Below are 25,446 nucleotides of genomic sequence, written 5' to 3' on the forward strand. Positions count from 1 at the left end.
CACCTGCTGTACCTGCATGCCCACTTTCAGTGACTGATGAACCATGACACCCAGGTCTCATTGCACCTCCCCTTTTCCTAATCTGCCGCCATCCAGATAATATTCTGCCTTTGTGTTTTTGCCTCCAAAATGGATAACCTCACATTTATCCACATTATACTGCATCTGCCATATATTTGCCCACTCACCTAACCTGTCCAAGTCAGCCTGCAGCCTCTTAACATCCTCCTCACAGCTCACACCGCCACCCAGTTTAATGTCATCCACAAACTTGGAGATATTACACTCAATTCTTTAAATTCGGCACTAGTGAAACATGGCCTGTTGTCACTGACCAGTATGTCAGGCAGGCCGTGGGTGGCAAACATGGCCCTCAGGCTTTCAATGGTGGCAGTGGCGGTGCTTCCCGACATTATTTCACATTCAATCCATTTTGAAAAAGCATCCACCACCACCAGGAACATTTTACCGAGAAACGGGCCCGCATAGTCGACATGGATCCTCGACCATAGTCTGGAGGGCCAGGATCACAAACTTAATGGTGCCTCTCTGGGCGCGTTGCTGAACTGAGCACACACGCTGCATTGCCGTACACAGGACTCTAAGTCAGAGTCGATACCGGGCCACTACACGTGGGATCTGGCTATCGCTTTCAACATTACTTTACCCGGGTGTGTGCTGTGGAGATCCGAGATGAACGTCTCCGTGCCATCTTTGGATAGTACTACGTGGTTAACCCACAACAGGCAGACTGCCTGAATGGACAGCTCGTCTTTTCGCCGCTGGAGCGGCTTGATTAGCTCTTGCATTTCAAGGGGGATGCCGGCCCAGCTCCCATGCAATACACAGTTTTTTACTAGGGACAGCAGAGGATCTTGGCTTGTCCAAGTCCTAATCTGGCAGACCGTGACAGGTGATTTATCATTTTCAAACGCTTCCATGACCATCAACAAGTCTGCGTGCTGCGCCACCATCAACAAGTTTGCAGGCTGCGCCATTTCCACCCCCATGGTGGGCAATGGTAGCCGACTGAGAGCATCCGCACAGTTCTCGGTGCCTGGCCTGTGGCTGATGGTATAGTTATATGCTGATAGTGCGAGTGCCCACCTTTGTATGTGGGCTGAGGCATTAGTATTTATCCCCTTGTTTTCAGCGAACAGGGATATGAGGGGCTTGTGATCGGTTTCCAGCTCAAATTTGAGGCCAAACAGGTACTGATACATTTTCTTTACCCCAAACACACACGCTAATGCCTCTTTCACAATCATGCTGTAGGCTCTCTTGGCCTTCGACAAGCTCCTGGAAATTTGGCGACAGGTTGCAACTTCCCCGCAACGTTAGCTTGTTGTGATACACACCCGACTCCGTATGACGACACATCACATGCTAGCACAAGTCTTTTACACGGGTTATACAATACAAGCAGCTTGTTGGAGCATAAAATGTTTCTGGCTTTCTCAAAAGCAATTACTTGTTTTTTTCCCCATACCCATTTCTCAACTTTATGCAATAACACATGTAGGGGCTCTAAGAGGGTGCTTAACCCCAGTAGGAATTTACCAAAATAGTTGAGGAGTCCCAGGAACGACTGCAGTTTCGTGACATTCTGTGGCCTGGGCGCGTTCCTGATAGCCTCTGTCTTGGTGTCTGTGGGCCGAATGCCGTCCGCCGCGATCTTTCTCCCCAAAAACTCCACTTCAGTTGCCATGAAGACACATTTCGACCTTTTCAGTCGCAGCCCTACGTGATCCAGTCGCTGGAGGACCTCCTTCAGGTTTTATAGGTGCTCGACGGTGTCCTGACCCGTGACAAATATGTCGTCCTGAAAAACCACCATGCGTGGTACCGACTTGAATAGGCTCTTCATGTTTCTCTGGAAGATCGTTGTAGCTGACCGGATTCCAAACGGGCATCTGTTGTAGATGAACAGTCCCTTGTGCATGTTGATGCATGTAAGGCCTTTCGAAGACTCCTCCAGCTCCTGCATCATGTAGGCTGAAGTCAGGTCGAGCTTGGTGAACATCTTGCCTCCTGCCAGCGTCGCAAATAGGTTGTCTGCCTTAGGTAGCGGGTATTGGTCCTATAGCGAGAAATGATTAATAGTTACTTTATAATCGCCGCAAATCCTGACCGTACCATCACTTTTGAGTACTTGAACAATCAGGCTGGCCCACTCGCTGAATTCCACTGGGGAGATGATGCCCTCGCATTGCAGCCTGTCCAGCTCAATTTCCACTCTTTCCCACATGTGAGGTACCGCTCGCGCTTTGTGATGAATGGGTCGTGCCTCTGGGACCAAGTGATTCCGCACCTTCGCCCCAGAAAAGTTTCCAATGCCTGGCTCAAAAAGGGAAGGAAATTTGTTAAGAACCTGGATACATGAGGACTCATCGACATGTGATAGCGTTCGAAAGTCATCCCAGTTCCAGCGGATTTTGCCTAGCCAGCTTCTTCTAAGCAGTGTGGGGCCATCGCCCGGGACAATACAGAATGGCAGTTCATGCACCATGCCCTCGTAGGTGACTTTGACCATGGCGCTGCCCAGGACAGTGATAAGTTCTTTGGTGTACATTATTAGTTTCGTGTGGATGGGGCTCAGGGCTGGTCTGAGTGCCTTGTTGCACCACAGTCTCTCAAACATCTTATTACTGATGATGGATTGGCAAGCGCCAGTGTCCAGTTCCATGACTACGGGTAAGCCATTCAATTTTAGCCATTCAGTTGGAGGTGCCCATTGTTCCACAGCTCTTTCAAACATACCCTTTGAAGCGGCATGAATAGGCTGAATGGAAGCCTCCACTATGCCAACAAGGTGTGAATTGCCTTGCATTCATCCTTTGTTGTGGACTCTGAGTCATCTGGGTCACCTGAGGCCTGCTGGGAGTTGCAGACTCGTGGTTTCTGCCCTGTACATTTCTGCTCACAAACACAGTTCCAGTTAATTTATGAACATTGCGAGCACTTGTGTGCTGAGAGATTTGTTTGGTGTTATCACTGGTGGACATAAACGCCTGTGCTATCGCAATGGCCTTACTGAGGGTCGGTTTCTCTACAGTCAAAAGTTTTCGTAGGATGATCTCGTGGCCAATGCCCAGTACAAAAAAGTCTCTGAGCATTTGCTCCAGGTAGCCATCAAACTCACATTGTCCTGCAAGTCGCCTTAGCTCGGCGATGTAGCTCGCCACTTCCTGACCTTCAGATCACTGGCATGTGTAGAACCAATAGCTCGCCATCAGCACGCTCTCCCTCGGGTTAAGATACTCCCGAACCAGTGTACACAGTTCCTCATATGACTTATCTGTGGGATTCACCGGAGCCAGAAGATTCTTCATGAGGCTGTAGGTCGGTGCCCCGCAGACCATGAGGAGGACCGCTCTCCTTTTTTCAGCGCTTCCTTCTCCGTCCAGCTCGTTGGCTACAAAGTACTGGTCTAGCCGTTCGACATAGGCTTCCCAGTCCTCACCCTCCGAGAACTTCTCCAGGATGCCCACAGTTTGCTGCATGTTTGCGTTGAATTTGGATACTCGTCGCCAGTTATTGTGTTCCGAACACAGATGAGACTGCACACAGGGAGGTTAAAGGAACAGTGATCTCAGTCTTAATTAAGACACTCGAGAGTGAGGAACAGGCCTTAGGGGCCAGCTTATATACAGTGCTCCCAAGGGATGCTGGGATCCCTTGGGACTTCAGGGGATGCGTTCCCTGGTGGCGGAACATGGGAGTGCATGCTTTACAGATACACAACAGGGAATGCATATTAAGTGTTTTCACAGAGCAGCTTTCAAGTTCAGAGAATCTTTACAGGATTGAATTATTAATCACTTTCCTCCATTACTGGAATATATCACTTCTGCTGTGTAATGAAGAACTCGACAATACAATTCAATCTGTTATTCTGGAGCAAAAATGCAGATTACTTTATTTTATGCAGCTTGAAAATAGGATTTCTTTTTAATTTGTAAAATTTGTCCAATGGTTTATATTCCATTATAAAGTGAATTGATTTGATTTTGGAATTTAAAATAAAACTTTGAATTAAAATAATAAAACTGCCAGCATCCTCCAGTTGGGTTGTGACTCTGAAGTGGCATTGAACTCTTGAATATTCAGTTGCTTTGCACCTTATCATTGAAATACCGATAGGCAATAAAACAAAAAGGATTGTGAGAGCAAAGCACAATAATTGGCATCATCTAAAGTAGAACACAGAGTCATTCTGTCATACAAAAGCAAAATACTGCGGCTGCTGTAATCTGAAATAAAAACAGAAAATGCTGGAAATCTCAGCTGAGATTTCCGTCATTCTTTCATCCCTGATCCAGCATAACTAGTGACAAGTTTGCTCAGTCTTTAGAGGATAAAAAATACATACACTAGAATTCACAAGTCAGAAAGTTGATCCCAAAAGCAAACCAAAGTATAAATGTTAGTACAGTCAGGAAACATGGACATATCTGGCTGGAATCAGACCCCATTTTTTCATTTCACCAACAAGAATCATATATATTTTCACCACTAAACTGTCGAGGATCTAGTGCACATTTTCCTCTCGACTATGAAGGAACAAGGATACGTACCCCTCATTTCTATAATTATGTAGGAACACAGGCACATCCCTATACTAACTTCGTAGCATTCTCTCTATTAGACCATTCAGTAACAATTACTCCTACCTACCATTAGACTGCCAGGGATGCACTACCCAATGACCTACCAGAAATCAGATGTGAATTCTCACCAGACCACTACTAATTAAAAGATAACCTCATAGCCACTAGTCCAGGGATCAAATACAACCTCCTTATTTACATTGTCAAGGATTGGATTTAAGCCACAATAAAACACATGTGCATACATTCAATTTTATCCCCACTGCAACCACAAATCACCCATTCTGTCTAGCATATTGCATACCAAAAAATTCTACATACCCATGCTCAAGTAAATGAAAACTAAAAAGGTATGCAGCAAAAAAACTGCTCATCAAATCCACTATAAGCTGCACTAATCCAACTGTACAGATTTAATATTCTGAATTGGGATTTTGCTCCAATGTCTATGATATTAGAGAACACTTACTCATTTTTCCATAAGCTTTCACAACATTTCTTGATTTGGTCTTCTGGCTAAGAAATACTGCTGCATTCTTTATAGGTCCCTTGTGATTCTTTAAATTTCCTTGACAGGACCATTATTAGAATTTAATAAGCCCTTACTTACAGAGCCATGGTGCCTCACCATACTCTTTTTTCATCTTGTAGTGTTTTCACTTATTTCACACAGACAACCAAAGCATGATACCTATTCTCTTCCATAGAAATATGAGTCAAGGGAATTGAGAGGTAATAACTTAGATCGCATGCAGCACCAACACAATGTCAGTACTACTATTCAGACATTCATCTCTTCTCAGTTTATTGCATTTCCATTATGTGAAGGAGATAAATTATTAACCAAAAGTCACCCCATCAGGTCCATCTTTTCCCAGTTCACTTCCAAAAAAAAAAGGAATCCTCAGTGAGGTTAGATTGTCCTCTAAATATAAAACACTTGTCACAAATTGAATCCTTTAGCTCGCCCTTGAAAATGTTGATTTAACATTCATAACAAAATGTTCTTTGCTTTCTAGTTTAAATAGTACCGTTTATTATAATATCAAAAATTCTAATTATTTATATCAAATAAATATAAGCCTGATATTACTTGTGTAGTTATTAGTCCGCTATTAATATAGAAATGTTAACCACCTTCAGGTAAATGGGTTAACAGCTCTGTTAAAATAGCAGAGAGAGGAATTTGATACCCACACACAAAAACCTAGTGCATGGTAATTTTCAGACTAAAATATTTGACTATATATTCATGAAGAATGTTTTACAAGGTCCCTTTATTTTTTCCAGGAAGCAACCCAACCAGTGGAAGGAGCTGTTTTTTTATTGCGAATCTGCTCCAACTTGAACTATTGCATTCAGGAAAGGTTAAATGGTACTATAAGCTTAACCTCCTATTTATAATAGGACTTACCGTTCATGATTTGATACTTATGCCAAAACTCAGAATGATTAAAAGGAAGCCAGTGAAAATGGCCATGGGATTTATAGTATACTCTGGATTTGGATTAGATGAAGCAATTATAGTGGTCTGGTAATAGCACTTTAAATTTGAATGTTTTTAGTAATATACAGACTTTAACTTCTCCTGTACTTTCTGATTTATTTCCCATTTTATACTGTAACTGTGCGACACAATCATGATCTCTGACTCACTTTGACACCAACTTCAATTCTGCAGATAATAACCTGCGGGCACAGCACTAGATCCTTGCACTGAGGTGTTTTTGGGAAACAAATTGTTTTCCTGTGATCCAGCAGTCCAACTGTCAATGAATTTGGATAACAGCAGTACACAGAGGTGTCATTGCTCAAGTTCATCCAGAGATATGTTCCAGAAGATTAATATTACAAACCCAAAACAGTTGTTAGTCTTTCAGACTGCAATCAAAGCCAAAGCTCCTTCACTAATCTGTCTGTAGCTGTCTGTCAGCTTGTTCTGCTTGTCTTTTCCTGTGGTCTCCAGCTTTTACTGTAGTAAACAGGTTCTTTCTGCTTTTCTCAATTCCCAGTATCTTTGGGAATTAAATATGCCTCAACTTTCTAGAATACATACAAAATGTAGAATGATTTTGTATCAATTTTCAATGCTGAATGTTACAAAGAAGAAATAAAGTAAAATTATGCAAGCATTGGACAATAAAATGCGTCTTAGCATTCTCTGAAACATTTTTTATTTTCTGAAATTGTATCCATTTGTCTTTTATATCTGTGCGCGCGTGTGTATATAATATTCATAGTTTTTGAAAAAGTTCTGATTTTCATTTTAAACAGAAGCAAGGATTGTCAATAACCAGGGCACAAAACAAATGATTTGAAAAATGTTATGAATTTTTGTTAACCAAGATTTGCTTGAATTGAATGGATCTTTAAAAAACACACACATGGCCATGGAAGGGTCATCAGTGGGAATGGAGCAGAGTTTATAGCAAGGGCAAAATCAAATTCTTTGGAATATACCAGTGTTGAGCTGAAAGAAATTGTGACTTATAGAAACATAAAAATTTACAGCGCAGAAGGACCCATTTTGACCCATCGTGTCCATGCCGGCCGACAAAGAGCCGCACGGCCCTCGGTCAGCAGCCCTGAAGATTACATATAAATCTATGAACAATGAACAATGGCGGACAGGTAAAGAGTACCCAGCCACCCATCATCATCATCATAGGCAGTCCCTCGGAATCGAGGAGGACTTGCTTCCACTCTTAACATGAGTTCTTAGGTGGCTGAACAGTCCAATACGAGAACCACAGACTCTGTCACAAGTGGGGCAGATAGTCGTTGAGAGAAGGGGTGGGTGGGACAGATTTGTCGCACGCTCTTTCCACTGCCTGCGCTTGTTTTCTGCATGGTCTCGGCTCAGCGCCCCCTCGGATGCACTTCCTTCACTTAGGGCGGTCTCTGGCCAGGGACACCCTGGTGTCAGTGGGAATGTTGCACTTTATCAGGGAGGCTTTGAGGGTGTCCTTGTAACGTTTCCTCTGCCCACCTTTGGCTCATTTGCCGTGAAGGAGTTCCGAGTAGAGCGCTTGCTTTGGGAGTCAGGCATGCCCAACGGAGCTGAACAAGTGTGGCCAGTGCTTCGGTGCTGGGGATGTTGGCCTGGCCGAGGACACTGATGTGTCGGTGCGTCTGTCCTCCCAGGGGATTTGTAGGATCTTGCGGAGACTTTGTTGGTGGTATTTCTCCAGCGACTTAAGGTGTCTGCTGTACATGGTCCATGTCTCTGAGCCATACAGAAGGGCAGTTATTACAACAGCCCTGTAGACTATGAGCTTAGTGGCAGTTTTGAGGGTCTGGTCTTCAAACACTCTTTTCCTCAGGTGGCCGATCAGCCAGTCCGCCCCACACAACTGCGACACCCCTTACACTGAAACATTCTACATTCCACCCCAACTGGAGCCATGTGATCTCCTGGAAGAGGCAAAAACCAGATAAAAACTCAGGCCAATTTGGGGAAAAAAATCTGGGAAAATTTCTTCCCGACCCATCCGGGCAATCAAAACTAGTCTAGGCGATCACCCTGGCCGTATTCGAATCCCTGCAGTACTTACCATCATATCTGCACCGGTCAACAAGAGGTTATCCAGGTTACTCCCAATTAGCAGCTCTAGATCCGTAACCCTGCAGGTTACGGCACTTTAAGTGCACACCCAACCATCTCTTAAATATGGTGAGGTTTCTGCATCCACCACCCTTACAGGCAGTGAGTTCCAGATCCTCACAACCCTTTGCGTAAAGAAGCCCCCCCTCAAATCTCCTCTAAACCTTCCACCAACCACCTTAAAACTATGCCCCCTCGTAATAGACCCCTCCACCAAGGGAAATAGGCCCTTGCTATCCATTATATCCAGGCTCCTCAATATTTTGTACACCTCAATGAGGTCTCCTCTCAACCTCCTCTGTTCCAATGAGAACAAACTCAGCCTTTTCAATCTGTCCTCATAATTAAGATTCTCCATTCCAGGCAGCATCCTAGTAAATTCCCTCTGCACCCTCTCTAGTGCAATCATGTCTTTCCTATAATACAGTGACCAGAATTGCATGCAGTACTCCAGCTGTGGTCTAACCAAAGTATTATACAATTTAAGCATAACCTCCCTGCTCTTATATTCTATGCCTCGGCCAATAAAGGCAAGCATTCCGTATGCCTTCTTAACCACCTTATCTATCTGTGCCCTACCGCTTAATGTGTATACCCTTTCCTTGTTAGCTCTTCCAAACCTCACACTTTTTTGAATTAAATTCCATTTGCCACTGCTCTGCCCACCTGACCTGTAGATTGATATTCTCCTGCAGCCCATGACTTTCCTCTTCATTATCAACCACACAACCAATTTTAGTGTTGTCTGCAAACTTCTTAATCATGCTCCCGATATTCAAATCTAAATCGTTGATATGTATCACAAAAAGCAAGGGACCCAGTACTGAGCCTTGCAAAACCCCACTGGAAACATCCTTCCAGTCACAAAAACATCCATCAACCATTACCCTTTCCTTCCTACCTCTAAGCCAATTTTGGATCCACCTTGCCACTTTGCCCTGTATCCCATGGGCTTTAACCTTTGTGACCAGTCTACCATGTGGGACCTTATCAAAAGTTTTTCTAAACTCCATATACACTTTATCATATGCACTACCCTCATCAACTCTCTTGGTTACCTCCTCAAAAAATTCAATCAAGTTAGTCAAACACGATCTTCCCTTAACAAATCCGTGCTGACTGTACCTAATTAATCCTTGTCTTTCCAAATGTAGATTTATCCTGTCTTTCAGGACTTTTTCCAATAATTTTCGCACCACTGAGATTAGGCTGACAGGCCTGTAATTACTCGGCCTATCCCTTTCTCCCTTCTTAAACAAGAGTACTGCATTAGAAGTCCTCCAATCCTCTGGCACCATGCCCAAGTCCAAAGAGGACTGGAAAATGATGGTCAAGGCCTCTTCTATTTCCTCTTTCACTTCGCTCAATAACCTGGGATACATTTCATCCGGCCCTGGGGACTTAGCTACTTTCAAAGCTGCTAAAACCCTTAATACTTCCTCTCTCACTATGTTTATTTCATCCAGAATATCGCACTCCTCCTCGATAGCAGTATCTGCATTGCCCCTTTCCTTTGTGAAAACAGATGCAAAGTATTCATTAAGAACCTTACCAACATCTTCCGTCGCCACACAAAGATTACCCTCATGGTCTCGAATAGGCCCTATCCTTTCTTTAGTGACTCTCTTACTCTTAAGATATTTATAGAATGTCTTTGGGTTTTCCATAATTTTACTAACCAAGAATTTTTCATGCTCTCTCTTAGCATTCCTAATATCTTTTTTAATTTTGCCTCTTAACTTTCTACATTCCTCCAAAGATTCTATAGTATTTAGCCGTTGGTATATGACATAAGCTTCCCCTTTTTTCTTTATCTTCCCCTGTAAGTCCCTAGACATCCAGGGGACTCTAGAATTATTATTCCCACCCTTTTTGGTTTGGTCTGAGCCTTCCGGAACTCCTCCTTAAATGCCTCCCACTGTTCCGACACTTATCCCAAGACTTGATGCCTGACAGCATGTGGTCATGGAGTCATGACAAGTGGTGCACAGGTAGAGCTGTCTTTGGCAAACATGTGGAAACTGACCCAGTCTCCGTGGATGATGTTGCAACAGGAAAGCATATAGAAAAGGAAGAGGAGTGAGCGGGGTCTGCGGCAGTCTGGGGTCAGCGGCAGAGAGGGAGCAATGGCCGGAGGAGGAGCAGCGGCAGCCTATAAAGGCCCAGCGGCAGTCCGGGGTGGGCAGCAGTTTGGGGAGGAGCAGCTAGCTGCAACAGGGGCAAAAGTAAGAAAGAAGTAAAAAGTAATCGAAGGGTGAGGTCACAGCCGAGAGGGTAAGGGATTGGCTGGTTAACTGGTGAGTAGTTTTCTTTTTCATTATCTTTTTTCTTGTTCTTATCAGTAAGAAACCTTTGGCATTGTTGTCATGCTCCTCCTGTGCTATGTGGGAAGACAGGGACGCTTCCAGTGTCCCTGATGACTACATGTGCAGGAAGTGTAGCCAGCTGCAGCTCCTGACAGACCACATTGCGGCACTGGAGCTGCGCATGGATTCACTCTGGAGCATCCGCAATGCTGAGGATATCGTGAATAACACGGTTAGTGAGTTGGTCACACCACAGAAAAAGGTTACACAGGCAGATAGGGAATGGGTGACCATCAGGCAGAGCAGTGGAAGGAAGGTAGTACAAGGGTCCCCTGCGGGCATCTCCCTCCAGAACAGATACACCACCTTGGATATTGTTGGGGGAGATGACTCATCAGGGGAAGGCAGCAGAAGCCAAGTCCATGGCACCAAGGGTGGCTCTGCTGCACAGGAGGGCAGGAAAAAGAGGGGGAGAGCTATAGTGATAGGGGATTCTAATGTGAGGGGAATAGATAGGTGTTTCTGCGGCCGCAAACGAGACTCCAGGATGGTATGTTGCCTCCCTGATGCAAGGGTCAAGGATGTCTCGGAGCATCTGCAGTGCATTCTGGAGGGGGAGGGTGAACAGCCAGCTGTCGTGGTACATATAGGTACCAACGATCTAGGTAAAAAAATGGGATGAGGCACTACAAGCTGAATTTAGGGAGCTAGGAGTTAAATTAAAAAGTAGGACCTCAAAGGTAGTAATCTCAGGATTGCTACCAGTGCCACGTGCTCGTCAGAGCAGGAATTGCAGGATAGCTCAGCTAAATACATGGCTTGAGGAATGTTGCAAGGGGGAGGGATTCAAATTCCTGGGACATTGGAACCGGTTCTGGGGGAGGTGGGACCTGCACAAACCGCATGGTCTGAACCTGGACAGGACCGGAACCGATGTCCAAAGCGGAGTGTTTGCTAATGCTGTTAGGGAGGGGTTAAACTAATATGGCAGGGGGATGGGGACCTATGCAGGGAGGCAGAAGAAAATAAAAAGGGGCAGAAGCAAAAGGTAGGAAGAAGAAAAGCAAGAGTGGAGGACAGAGAAATCAAGGGCAAAAATCAAAAAGGGCCACATTACAACATAATTCTACAAGGATAAAGAGTATTAAAAAAACAAGCCTGAAGGCTGAAGCTCAATGCGAGGAGCATTTGTAATAAGGTGGATGCATTGACTGCGCAGATAGCTCTTAACGAATATGATGTAATTGGGATTACGGAGACATGGCTCCAAGGTAACCAAGGCTGGGAAGTCAACATCCAGAGGTATTCAATATTCAGGAAGGAAAAGGAGGTGGGGTAGCGTTACTGGTTAAAGAGGAGATTAACGCAATAGTAAGGAAGGGCATAAGCGTGGATGATGTGGAATCTATATGGGTAGAGCAGCAAAATACTGAAGGGCAGAAAACATTAGTGGGAGTTGTGTACAGACCAGCAAATAGTAGTAGGGAGGTTGGGGATGGCATTAAACAGAAAATTAGGGATGCGTGCAATAAAGGTACAGCAGTTATCTTGGGTGACTTTAATCTGCATATTGATTGGGCTAATCAAACTGGTAGCAATACTATGAAGGAGGATTTCCTGGAATGTATAAGGGATGGTTTTCTAGACCAATATGTTGAGGAACCAACTAGAGAACAGGCCATCCTAGACTGGGTCTTGTGTAATGAGAGAGGATTAATTAGCAATTTGGTCGTGCGGGGCCTCTTGGGGAAGAGTGACCATACAGACTCACCTATCCCGAGTCCTGCTTAGTTACAGCACAAGACCCCACTCGCTCACTGGGGTTCCCCCCACTGAACTGCTCATGAAAAGGGCACCTAAGACAAGGCTCTCGTTAGTCTACCCTGATCTACATGAACAGGGTAGAGAGCAGGCAGCTTCAACAGAATACATATCATGATCGCGCATATGTGTCACGCGAAATCGAGATTAATGAGCCTGTATTTGTGTTTAACTATGTACAAGGTCCTAAGTGGCTTCCTGGCACTGTCGTGGCCAAAGAGGGGAGTAGGGTGTTTCTGGTCAAACTTTCAAATGGACTCACCTGCAGAGAACACTTGGACCAAACCAGATTCACGGACTATCCAGAACAACCAAAAATAGACTCTATCTTTTTCGACCCCCCAACACACACACAAATGGCAACCGACCCAGCGGTTGACCACAAACCTGAACCCATCACCTGCAGCAGTCCAGCAGGACTCACCACGCCCAGCAGCCCAGCAAGGCCAGCTGCACAGCAGCCCCGCGAGGGCCCAACAAATGACTCACCAAAACAAGCATTTGCACCAAGACGATCAAGCAAGGAAAGGAAGGCTCCAGATCGACTCACATTGTAAATAGTTACACTATTGAATTTGTGGGGGCAAGTATTGTTATATATGTAAACCTGTAAATATCTTGTTTAACCACTAGAGGGCTCAACCCCTGGAGTCCCAAGGGATCCCACAATCCCTTGGCAGTACCTGTACATAAAGAGGCCACAGAGACTGCAGAGGCACTCTGGAGACCTATAATAAAATACTACGGTCACGCATTGCTTTGAGCTTACAGTATGTGGTCAGATTCTTTATTCAAGACATAACAAATATGTCGAGGAACCAACTAGAGAGCACGCCATCCTAGTCTGGGTCTTGTGTAATGAGAGAGAATTAATTAGCAATCTTGTCGTGCGAGGTCCTTGGGGAAGAGTGACCATAATATGGTAGAATTCTTCATTAAGATGGAGAGTGACACGGTTAATTCAGAGACGAGGTGCTGAACTTAAAGATAGGTAACTTCGATGGTATGAGTCGTGAATTGCCTAGGATAGACTGGCGAATGATACTTAAAGGGTTGACGGTCGATAGGCAATGCAGACATTTAAAGATCACATGGATGAACTACAGCAATTATACATCCCAGTTTCGCATAAAAATAAAACAGGGAAAGTGGCTCAACCGTGGCTAACAAGGGAAATTAAGGATAGTGTTAAATCCAAGGAAGAGGCATATAAATTGTCCAGAAAAAGCAACAAACCTGAGGACTGAGAGAAGTTTAGAATTCAGCAGAGGAGGGCTAAGGGTTTAATTAGGAGGGGGAAACTAGAGTATGAGAGTAAACTTGCAGGGAACATAAAAACTGCAAAAGCTTCTATAGATATGTGAAGAGAAAAAGATTAGTGAAGACTAATGTAGGTCCCTTGCAATCAGAATTAGGTGAATTCATATTAGGGAACAAGGAAATGGCAGATGAATTGAACAAATACTTTGCTTCTGTCTTCAATAAGGAAGATACGAATAACCTCCCGAAAATATTAGGGGACCGAGGGTCTAGCGAGAAGGGGGATCTGAGGGAAATCCTTATTAGTCAGGAAATGGTGTTAGGGAAATTGAAGGGACTGAAGGCCGATAAATCCTCAAGGCCTGATAGTCTGCATCCCAGAGTACTTGAGGAAGTGGCCCTAGAATTAGTGGATGCATTGGTGATCATTTTCCAACAGTCTATCGACTCGGGATCAGTTCCTATGAACTGGAGGGTAGCTAATGTAACCCCACTTTTTAAAAAAGGAGGGAGAGAGAAAACAGGGAATTATAGACCGGTTAGCCTGACATCGATAGTGGGAAAATGTTGGAATCAATTATTAAAGATGTAATAGCAGCGCATTTGGAAAGCAGTGACAGGATCAGTCCAAGTCAGCATGGATTTATGAAAGAGAAATCATGCTTGACAAATCTTCTGGAATATTTTGAGGATGTAATTAGTAGAGTGGATAAGGAAGAACCAGTGGATGTGGTGTATTTGGACTTTGAAAAGGCTTTTGACAAGGTCCCACGCAAGAGATTAGTGTGCAAAATTAAGGCACGTGGTATTGGGGGTAATGTATTGATGTGGATAGAGAACTGGTTGGCAGACAGGAAGCAAAGAGTGGGAATAAATGGGTCCTTTTCAGAATGGCAGGCAGTGACTAGTGGGGTACTGCAGGGTTCGGTGCTGGGACCCCAGCTATTTACAATATACATTAATGATTTAGACAAAGGAATTGAATGCAATATCTCCAAGTTTGCAGATGACACTAAGCTGGGTGGCAGTGCGAGCTGCGAGGAGGATGCTAGGAGGCTGCAGGGGGACTTGGACAGGTTAGGTGAGTGGGCAAATGCATGGCAGATGCAGGATAATGTGAATAAATGTGAGGTTATCCACTTTGGTTGCAAAAACAGGAAGGCAGATTATTATCTGAATGGTGACAGATTAGTAAAAGGGGAGGTGTAATGAGACCTGGGTGTCATGGTACATCAGTCATTGAAGGTAGGCATGCAGGTACAGCAGGCAGTAAAGAAGGCAAATGGCATGCTGGCCTTCATAGCGAGGGGATTTGAGTATAGCAGCAGGGAGGTCTTACTGCAGTTGTACTGGGCCTTGGTGAGACCACACCTTGAGTATTGTGTGCAGTTTTGGTCTCCTAATCTGAGGAAGACCATTCTTGCTATTGAGAGAGTGCAGCGAAGGTTCACCAGACTGATTCCTGGGATGGCAGGACTGACATGAAGAAAGACTGGATCGACTAGGCTTATATTCACTGAAATTTAGAAGAATGAGAGGGGATCTCATAGAAACATATAACATTCTGACGGGGTTGTACAGGTTAGATGCAGGAAGAATGTTCCCGATGTTGGGGAAGTCCAGAACCAGGGGTCACAGTCTAAGGATAAGGGGTAAGCCATTTAGGACCGAGATGAGGAGAAACTTCTTCACTCAGAGAATTGTGAACCTGTGGAATTCTCTACCACAGAATGTTGTTGAGGCCAGTTCGTTAGATATATTTAAAATGGAGTTCGATATGGCCCTTATGGCTAAAGGAATCAAGGGGTATGGAGCGAAAGCAGGAATGGGGTACTGAAGTTGCATGATTAGCCATGATCATATTGAATGGTGGAGCAGGCTCATAGGGCCGAATGCCCTACTCCTGCACCTACTTTCTATGTTTCTATGTTTCTATCAGCCAAGGTTTGATTGTTGTGGGGACTCCAGAGGTGATGGTGTCAGGGAGAGAGAAGAAGGCATTGTTGGAGTTGCACTAACCTTGTCTGGATAAGTATGACTGGAACATACAAGAGCTTGACAAAGGAGGAGAGGCAAAGGTAAATAGAATGGTTAGCTATCAAGTGCTGTGGAAAGGTTGAGGAGGGCAAGCAAATATACTGCACTACTCATAATGTCATTCATGACTTTGACTTGCCATTTTGTTGCAGTGAGATAGCAGAAACTGATCTGGAGGGCTTCACTCAGGGATTTACTGGAAAGATGGGCATGGAGCTAAGAGGCAAGGATACCGTGCTCAAGGACCTTAGTAAGGATTGGGAAATTAGAGATGCGGGCAATAGTTAGTGATAATAGTTCGGACATTGCCCATCATTTTCAGGGCACTGCTGCCCTGTTTCTGCCAGGCAGAGGGCTGAAGATCAGGGAGGCAGTGATTGTAAATTGCAAACCTGCTTAGTGCAGTGAGTTCTTGGAAGGAATGCCTAGTTCCTCTTATTTTACTAGACTCGTCAAGTTTGGTCAACTTTTTGCACTACTCTATAGTCAGCTGTGGAAATGACACTGACCATCTTGTATTGGTCTCCCTGTGGGATGCTGTCATGGGGTTCCAAATAATGCCTCTTTACTGGGCCTGATTTCAGTAAGAAGGAATTCTGACTGCCTCATCAGTCAACCTAAGGGCTTTCATTGGTTCTGACAAAATCTAGTAGATAATCTTCTGCTGAAGATGCTTCACAGCTGCTGCAAAATTCATTCCCCCTTAAAGTTGCTGCAGATCTTTATATCCCGCAGCATCATGCCAGTGTCTGCCTCCGCAATGGTGGGCTCCCAATGAGCAGTGTTCCTGGCAGCGGAAGTTTGTTCTCATTATGCAAATGTATCTGTCCCTGGAAACCCCACTGGGGTCAGCCCATTTCTCATTGGGTAGGCATGGATCATGCTCCAACTGGAAATTGTAGGTAATTGTAATTTCTAATATGTTTGGTAATATAACAGTCAAGCTTTTTAGTATGCTGGCCTGGCCAATATTTATCCCTCAATGAACATAACAAAAACAGATTATCTGGTTGCTGTTTATGAGAATTTGCTGTGTGCAAGTTGGCTGCTGCATTTCCCACATTACAACAGTGACTACACTCCAAAAATACTTAAAGTGCTTTGAGATGTCTGGTGGTCGTGAAAGGCGCTATATAAATGCAAGTCTTGTTTTTAATTTTTATGCAACTCTGATACATTAACCTTCCTGCTGTATGCACATTTTCCCATATCCTGACTCCTTTACTTTAGCCTCAATACAATTTTGAATGTTTGCAATGCAACACTCTATACAAATCCCATTGGGTGGCAAAAAAAATTCCCTTCAATTTGAACATCTTTGTAAGCCTTGAAAAATCATGTTTCCTAATCCCTAGTTATTGAACTGCACTGCTCCGATTATAAGCACAGCCTAGATTACAATATAAATCGCATATGTGTGAACATCATTAAATCTATTACATTCAAAAAGCATTAAAGAAAAATAAATAATCTTTAAAACAACATGAGGCAAATTTTCCTGATCTTTGCCCCCAGGGAATATGCAATGGCCAGGGAAATGGGATGATGTGCTTTCGTCTTCAGTCTTTACCCCCTTTATGTTGTCCCAGGATTTCTTGGGCTTTCCAGGGGAGGGGGCAGTCTGACTATGATTTTGCCTGCAATAGGTTCAAGCTCATCGCTGTCATATTAATGAGCCGGGAAGGGATGTTCCTGGCCTTTCATCTTAATTTCCTGTTGTCACAGCAATGGAATGCCCAGATGCATGGACCCAGGTGCAGGGAGAGCCCAAGATCATGGCCAAGGGCCTGAGTGGGTCACAGCAGCAAGCTGAAGAGGATCCCTCAAAGTAAGGCAGAGTGAGCTAAGGGCTTTCCTAGAGAGCAGTAGTTAGCAGGCCCCAAGACCAGTGGTCAGTCCTGCATTTTGCGCCTTTATTTTCTAGCACTATACCCAACAAGTGGATAGGCCTGTGCCAGGGATGCCCAGTCCATGTTAATAGCCCAGGGCACTAAAATCGGTCACAGATCAGCCGGGACAGGTGAAGCAAACCTTGCCTGTGTTATACTTGCCCAATGCCAGGGCAGGAAAGTGGTGGTGTGGGAAATGTATATGTTTTTTAGTTGCCTGTTAGTTTGTTCACTGGCACAGTGCTGGATTATCAAACCTTGAAAGAGCACTGTTGACGAATTTGCTTTAGCATGCTGCCAGAAATCAAAAACTTAATTTCAGCAGCAGTTCTGTAATGTTACTGAGGTGGGACTGCTGCCTCTGAAGGTAAGGAGGTTATTTTTTGTCAATACCTCCATTTGCAGCAGTGCCCGAGCAGCAAATATGAATAGTGCTGCTGGAGGGAGAGGCTGCGACCTTTTCTGATTGGTGGAGTGCCTTAGCCCGTCCATACAGGCTGAGCAACTCTGGCATGTGCACTTTCTCTTAAGGCAACTGCCGCAGCTGCCAGCAAATAAAGATGCAAATGGCAACTTTCATACAATTTCTGTTCTGTGGAATCTAAACTGGGTGGTTTCCACAGCAACAATAGCCTTTGTCTATATTAAAGAGGACAACTTAATCATCATCCATGTAGCTATTAATTGTGAACAGTGATCAATCTGAAAATACACGTTGGGCATTGATTTTCTCTGTGCTTTGGGCATGGTGAAATAATAAACCAATTCATAGAGGAAATCTTCCCCAGGTTTCCAATCAACATCTTAGAATCATCATAATCATAGGCAGTCCCTCGAAATCGAGGAAGACTTACTTCCACTCTAAGAGTGAGTTCTCAGGTGACTGTACAGTCCAATATGGGAATTACAGTCTCTGTCACAGGTGGGACAGACAGTGGTTGAAGAAAAAGGTGGGTGGGGAGTCTGGTTTTCAGCATGCTCCTTCCGCTTTCTGCGTTTGCTTTCTGCATGCTCTCGGCGACGAGACTCGAGGTGCTCAGCGCCCTCCCAGATGCTCTTCCTCCTCTTAGGGCGGTCTTGGGCCAGGGATTCCCAGTAATCCACGTCTGGACCGGGGTCAAGCAGGGCTGCGTCATCGTGCCAACGCTCTTCTCAATCTTCCTCGCTGCAATGCTCCATCTCACTCACTCTCAACAAGCTCCTCGCTGGAGTGGAACTCAACTATAGAACTAATGGGAACCTGTTCAACATTTGTTGCTTCAAGGCTAGATCCAAGGTCGTCCCATCCTCTGTCATCAGTACGTGTACGCGACTGCGCACATTCAGAGGCCGAACTCCAAACCATCGTCAACATCTTCACTGAAGCGTACGAAAGCATGGGCCTTACACTAAACATCCGTGAGCAAAGATCCCCCACCAACCTGACCCCGCCTCACAGCACTGCCCCCCGGTCATCAAAATCCACAGCGCAGCCTTGGTCAACGTGGACCATTATCCATACCTCGGGTCTTAGAATAGAACATTCTTGCATGCTTATTACCGAAGGAGTAATCTGTTTCGTCTCAAGTTTGTTTAAGTGGTAAATAATATCTATAATACTCATGATTGATTATAAACAACTTTATTTTGAAACATATAAGATTATGAGGGGGCTTGACAGGATGCATGCAGAGAGGATGTTTTACCTCGTGGGGGAATCTAGAACTGGGGGCATAGTTTCAGAATAAGGGGCTGCCCATTTAAAATGTAGATGAGGAGGAATTTCTTCTCTCAGAGGGTCATGAATCTGTGGAGGCTAGGTTATTGAATATATTTAAGGTGGAGATAGACAGATTTTTGAACAATAGGGGAGTCAAGGGTTATGGGGAGCGGGCAGGGAAGTGGAGTTGAGGCCAAGATCAGATCAGCCATGATCTTATTGAATGGCGGAGCAGGCTCGAGGGGCCAATTGGTCGACTCCTGCTCCTACTTCTTATGTTTTCTCTGTCCCAACTTATTGTAAGCAATGAAACATAGAAACATAGAAAATAGGTGCAGGAGTAGGCCATTCGGCCCTTCTAGCCTGCACCGCCATTCAATGAGTTCATGGCTGAACATTCAACTTCAGTACCCCATTCCTGCTTTCTCGCCATACCCCTTGATCCCCCTAGTAGTAAGGACCTCATCTAACTCCTTTTTGAATATATTTAGTGAATTGGCCTCAACAACTTTCTGTGGTAGAGAATTCCACAGGTTCACCACTCTCTGGGTGAAGAAGTTTCTCCTCATCTCGGTCCTAAATAGCTTACCCCTTATCCTTAGACTGTGACCTCTGGTTCTGGACTTCCCCAACATTGGGAACATTCTTCCTGCATCTAACCTGTCTAACCCCGTCAGAATTTTAAATGTTTCTATGAGGTCCCCTCTCATTCTTCTGAACTCCAGTGAATACAAGCCCAGTTGATCCAGTCTTTCTTGATAGGTCAGTCCCGCCATCCCGGGAATCAGTCTGGTGAACCTTCGCTGCACTCCCTCAATAGCAAGAATGTCCTTCCTCAGGTTAGGAGACCAAAACTGTACACAATACTCCAGGTGTGGCCTCACCAATGCCCTGTACAACTGTAGCAACACCTCCCTGCCCCTGTACTCAAATCCCCTTGCTATGAAGGCCAACATGCCATTTGCTTTCTTAACCGCCTGCTGCACCTGCATGCCAACCTTCAATGACTGATGTACCATGACACCCAGGTCTCTTTGCACCTCCCCTTTTCCTAATCTGTCACCATTCAGATAATAGTCTGTCTCTCTGTTTTTACCACCAAAGTGGATAACCTCACATTTATCCACATTATACTTCATCTGCCATGCATTTGCCCACTCACCTAACCTATCCAAGTCGCTCTGCAGCCTCACAGCATCCTCCTCGCAGCTCACACTGCCACCCAACTTAGTGTCATCCGCAAATTTGGAGATACTGCATTTAATCCCCTCATCTAAATCATTAATGTACAGTGTAAACAGCTGGGGCCCCAGCACAGAACCTTGCGGTACCCCACTAGTCACTGCCTGCCATTCTGAAAAGTACCCATTTACTCCTACTCTTTGCTTCCTGTCTGACAACCAGTTCTCAATCCATGTCAGTACACTACCCCCAATCCCATGTGCTCTAACTTTGCACATCAATCTCTTGTGTGGGACCTTGTCGAACGCCTTCTGAAAGTCCAAATATACCACATCAACTGGTTCTCCCTTGTCCACTCTACTGGAAACATCCTCAAAAAATTCCAGAAGATTTGTCAAGCATGATTTCCCTTTCACAAATCCATGCTGACTTGGACCTATCATGTCACCTCTTTCCAAATGCACTGCTATGACATCCTTAATAATTGATTCCATCATTTTACCCACTACCGATGTCAGGCTGACCGGTCTATAATTCCCTGTTTTCTCTCTCCCTCCTTTTTTAAAAAGTGGGGTTACATTGGCTACCCTCCACTCCATAGGAACTGATCCAGAGTCAATGGAATGTTGGAAAATGACTGTCAACGCATCCACTATTTCCAAGGCCACCTCCTTAAGTACTCTGGGATGCAGTCCATCAGGCCCTGGGGATTTATCGGCCTTCAATCCCATCAATTTCCCCAACACAATTTCCCGGCTAATAAGGATTTCCCTCAGTTCCTCCTCCTTACTAGACCCCCCGACCCCTTTTATAACCGGAAGGTTGTTCGTGTCCTCCTCAGTGAATACCGAACCAAAGTACTTGTTCAATTGGTCCGCCATTTCTTTGATCTCCGTTATGACTTCCCCTGATTCTGACTGCAGGGGACCTACGTTTGTCTTTACTAACCTTTTTCTCTTTTCATATCTATAGAAACTTTTGCAATCCGTCTTAATGTTCCCTGCAAGCTTCTTCTCATACTCCATTTTCCCTGCCCTAATCAAACCCTTTGTCCTCCTCTGCTGAGTTCTAAATTTCTCCCAGTCCCCAGGTTCGCTGCTATTTCTGGCCAATTTGTATACCACTTCCTTGGCTTTAATACTATCCCTGATTTCCCTTGATAGCCACGGTTGAGCCACCTTCCCTTTTTTATTTCTATGCCAGACAGGAATGTACAATTGTTGTAGTTCATCCATGCGGTCTCTAAATGTCTGCCATTGCCCATCCACAGTCAACCCCTTAAGTATCATTCGCCAATCCATCCCAGCCAATTCACGCCTCATACCTTCAAAGTTAGCCTTCTTTAAGTTCTGGACCATGGTCTCTGAATTAACTGTTTCATTCTCCATCCCAATGCAGAATTCCACCATATTATGGTCACTCTTCCCCAAGGGGCCTCGCACAACGAGATTGCTAATTAATCCTCTCTCATTACATAACACCCAGTCTAAGATGGCCTCCCCCCTAGTTGGTTCCTCGACATATTGGTCTAAAAAACCATCCCTTATGCACTCCAGAAAATCCTCCTCCACCGTATTGGTTCCAGTTTGGTTAGCCCAATCTATGTGCATATTAAAGTCACCCATTATAACTGCTGCACCTTTATTGCATGCACCCCTAATTTCCTGTTTGATGCCCTCCCAACATCACTACTACTGTTTGGAGGTCTGTACACAACTCCCACTAACGTTTTTTGCCCTTTGGTGTTCTGCAGCTCTACCCATATAGATTCCACATCATCCAAGCTAATGTCCTTCCTAACTATTGCCTTAATCTCCTCCTTAACCAGCAATGCTACCCCACCTCCTTTTCCTTTTATTCTATCCTTCCTGAATGTTGAATACTGCCATAGGAAATGAAAGGTTCGCAATAAATGAAAAATACTTGTTTTTGTTAGAGAGCCAATTGAAATGATAAGAATGATATCATGTTCACATTATGCAAACAGCCCAAACGCCCTCAATCTCTTTACCACAGTGCGATTAACAAATGAATTGATCATGTGCTCAGAAGTGTAGGCTCACGTTAGGCTGATTCAGAAGCAGCAGTATTCTTCATGAGATTTTTATAGATACTAAACCACTGACATTTTTCATTGATAACTATTTACTGCTGAAGCCACAGTTCTTTACAATGAGTGTATTCATTTTTGATCTGTGAATCACACCTGCCTTTTGTCCATTTATTAGCCCATTATTTTTATAATACTTTGCTTCCTTACCACATTGGGTTAAGACAACACCCAGGGGCATGAAAAGACTTTGAGGCCTCCTGCCTGGTGGAAATGGGGAGGTAGCTCCCGAAAATGGTGGGGAATTGGTTACTAACCAGTTCGTGTCGACGGTGCGACTGACCCTACCTTTCCCAGGAAATAGCCCTGGGTCGCCAGAGCTCTCGCCTCAGTCAGACGTTAGGCACTGGTAATATCTAAATCAGGGTGTGGTGCTCCTCTGGGCTCCAGATAAAAAACCTGGGCCTCTGCTGTCCTTCCCGAGAAAGAAGTCCATACCCCCCTGGACCTTCTAGCCCGTTATTGTGACAGCCCGGTAAAAGCAGGTTACTTCAAGAGTTTGTTTTCTGCCTACAGCCTTATCTTCAAATTGGAGCAGACCTTCCATTGGGCCGATGGGGCAGCCGACAGATGCGCTTTGCTAGCCGTTCTCTCGAATGCAGCTCAGAGGAGATAACGTACCCCAGGGGTTGATTTTAATTGTTCCTACAAGATGGTAAACATCCACCAGCAGGTCGGCCGCGTGTTTATGGCCGCACAAATTCCCTTTCCATTGACTTCAATTTTGCCCCCACAGTCTTTGGCTCCCATCACAAGTTCTGTACCATCACCACTAACCCTATCTCCTTCCCTGGTCAGTGTTTCAGGTTGAACTAGACTGTTTGCTACCTCTGCATTCCATTTGACTCCAAACTGCGATTCCGATTCCATATCCTCTCCATCACATTGTGCACCCCCGTTCCCTACCTCAGCCCATCTGCCACTGAAACCCTTATCTCTGCTTTTGTCACCTCCCGTCTCAGTTATTCCAATGCTCACCCGGGCTACCTCCCTTCCACCAACCTCCATAAACCAGCTCATCCAAAACGCTGCTGTCCATATGCCATCCTTCATTGACTTGCCTCATTCTATCTCTGTAACTACCTTTAGTGTTGGTGCTGGAATCCTCCATCCCCAAACTCTTTGCCCTAGACATTTGTGATCTGAGCGCCATTCTGTAGCACCATTAAATAGCGCTAAAATGCTGGCTGCCACTCTTTCGTCAGTTGCTGGCGGGTCTCATGGTGTCCACCATTTTGGTCCTTACCTTTGCATTGCCAGTAGCTGCCAGCGCCATGCTGGACAAAATGGCGGCGTTGTGATGACAAATGCGAACTTCGAGCCTAGCGGGGTTTTAAGCATGCCAGGTAAATCTGGTGTGCAAGCAGGCTGACAGAGGCGATGTCAGCACCTCTTAAAGGACCACACACATCTTTCAGGTAAGTTTGTATTTACACTCTTGGACTGGGTTTTATTTTAATTTTATTGAAGTAGTGGCTTGATGGAATAGATGTTAAAAGTTTTTTTAAGTGTGTCGGGAGTGCACACTTGCTGGACACTTGCAAGGGCTTGTATGGTAAATGAAGGCCTTTGAGAAGACAGAACATGCTGCAAATACTCAGCAGGTCAGGCAACATTCGTGGAGAGAAAAACAAAGTTCGAGATGCTGCCTGACCTGCTGAGTATTTCCAGCATTTGATGCTGATATTTCAGAATTACAGCATCCGCTCACAGGGGAAAGAAGAAGAAACAGAAGAGGAGGAAGCAACAGAAGAGGACATGGATGGAAGGATAGGTGTGTGAAATGAGGAAGTCACAAGGGTGGAGTTGTGGAGATGGGAGGGCAGGAAAGCAGGAAATGCATAACAGAAGAAGGATAATGAACAAGGATACCCACATCGTGTATCCTTTCAGCCCCACCACTGGCCAAGGGCTCAACTATTCCCCTGCCAAGAATGGCCTGCACTGTCTCCACCAAGATGGTGAGGTGAGGCTAGGAATGCGAGATGTGTTTCATGATTGATGCAGATTGTTGGTAGTTGAGTGATTGGGGGTCGTGTATTGAGCAGTGTGTGAGGCTAGTGGTGCAATTGGTAGGAAATAGCTATTGAAGATGCATTCACTGACCTTGACCACTTATCTGAGGTCATGAAGCTTCTTTGGGCACTGGAGCCAGGTCCTGGGGCCGACACTGCTGGCAGTAATGGCCTCGGTGATCTAGTCCCACATCCTTCTTTCTGTGGGGAGAGGACCTGTCTTGCAGTGTTGACCCTCTGCACAAAGCTGGAGTGCTGCATGCAAGAGCCTAGGTGACCCTTCCCTGGCTTGCTGAGCCATTTGTGTTAATGCTGATGCATTTTTCCCATTTTCTGAGGTTAGGAAGGGAATTCAGCTTTAAGAGCTGAATATTCACATTTGGGACTTCTTTTTGATGTTAATTTTTTTTTGAAAGGCAGAAAGGGCTGAAAATGACATTGTTTCACTTCATTTTAATTATTATTACTTCTGAGTGCATGCCCCCTTTAATTCATTGCCCACCATTCCTTGCGAGCTCCACAGCATTGCTTCCAGAGGCTGTGCGAAGCTCGAACACCGCACCAGGTCAGGAACTTCGGGTCAGATGCCTCCAGTAACGTCACCAGGACGGCTTTGCATGGAAGGTAAGCACTGCGCCAACAATCTCCATCCCCTCAGACGAATTGTGTCCTGTTAGCAATGTGGCCATTTTCAGCGGCCGTTAACTCCAGTTGCCGGTAACACTGGCTACTTTCCTAGCAAACACGAATTTCTCCCCTTTTGTTTCCCTGACTCTGGCCCCTTGTACACCCTTCTTGCTCCATCCTTAGTGACCATGGCTTCAGCCATTTGTCTCCAAGCTCTGGAATGCTCTCCCTAAATTGCTGCACCTCGCTACCTCCCGTTCCTTCTTTAAAACCCTCCTTCAAACTC

The sequence above is a fragment of the Pristiophorus japonicus genome, chromosome 9 (assembly GCF_044704955.1).
Source record: "Pristiophorus japonicus isolate sPriJap1 chromosome 9, sPriJap1.hap1, whole genome shotgun sequence".
Taxonomy (NCBI): domain Eukaryota; kingdom Metazoa; phylum Chordata; class Chondrichthyes; family Pristiophoridae; genus Pristiophorus; species Pristiophorus japonicus.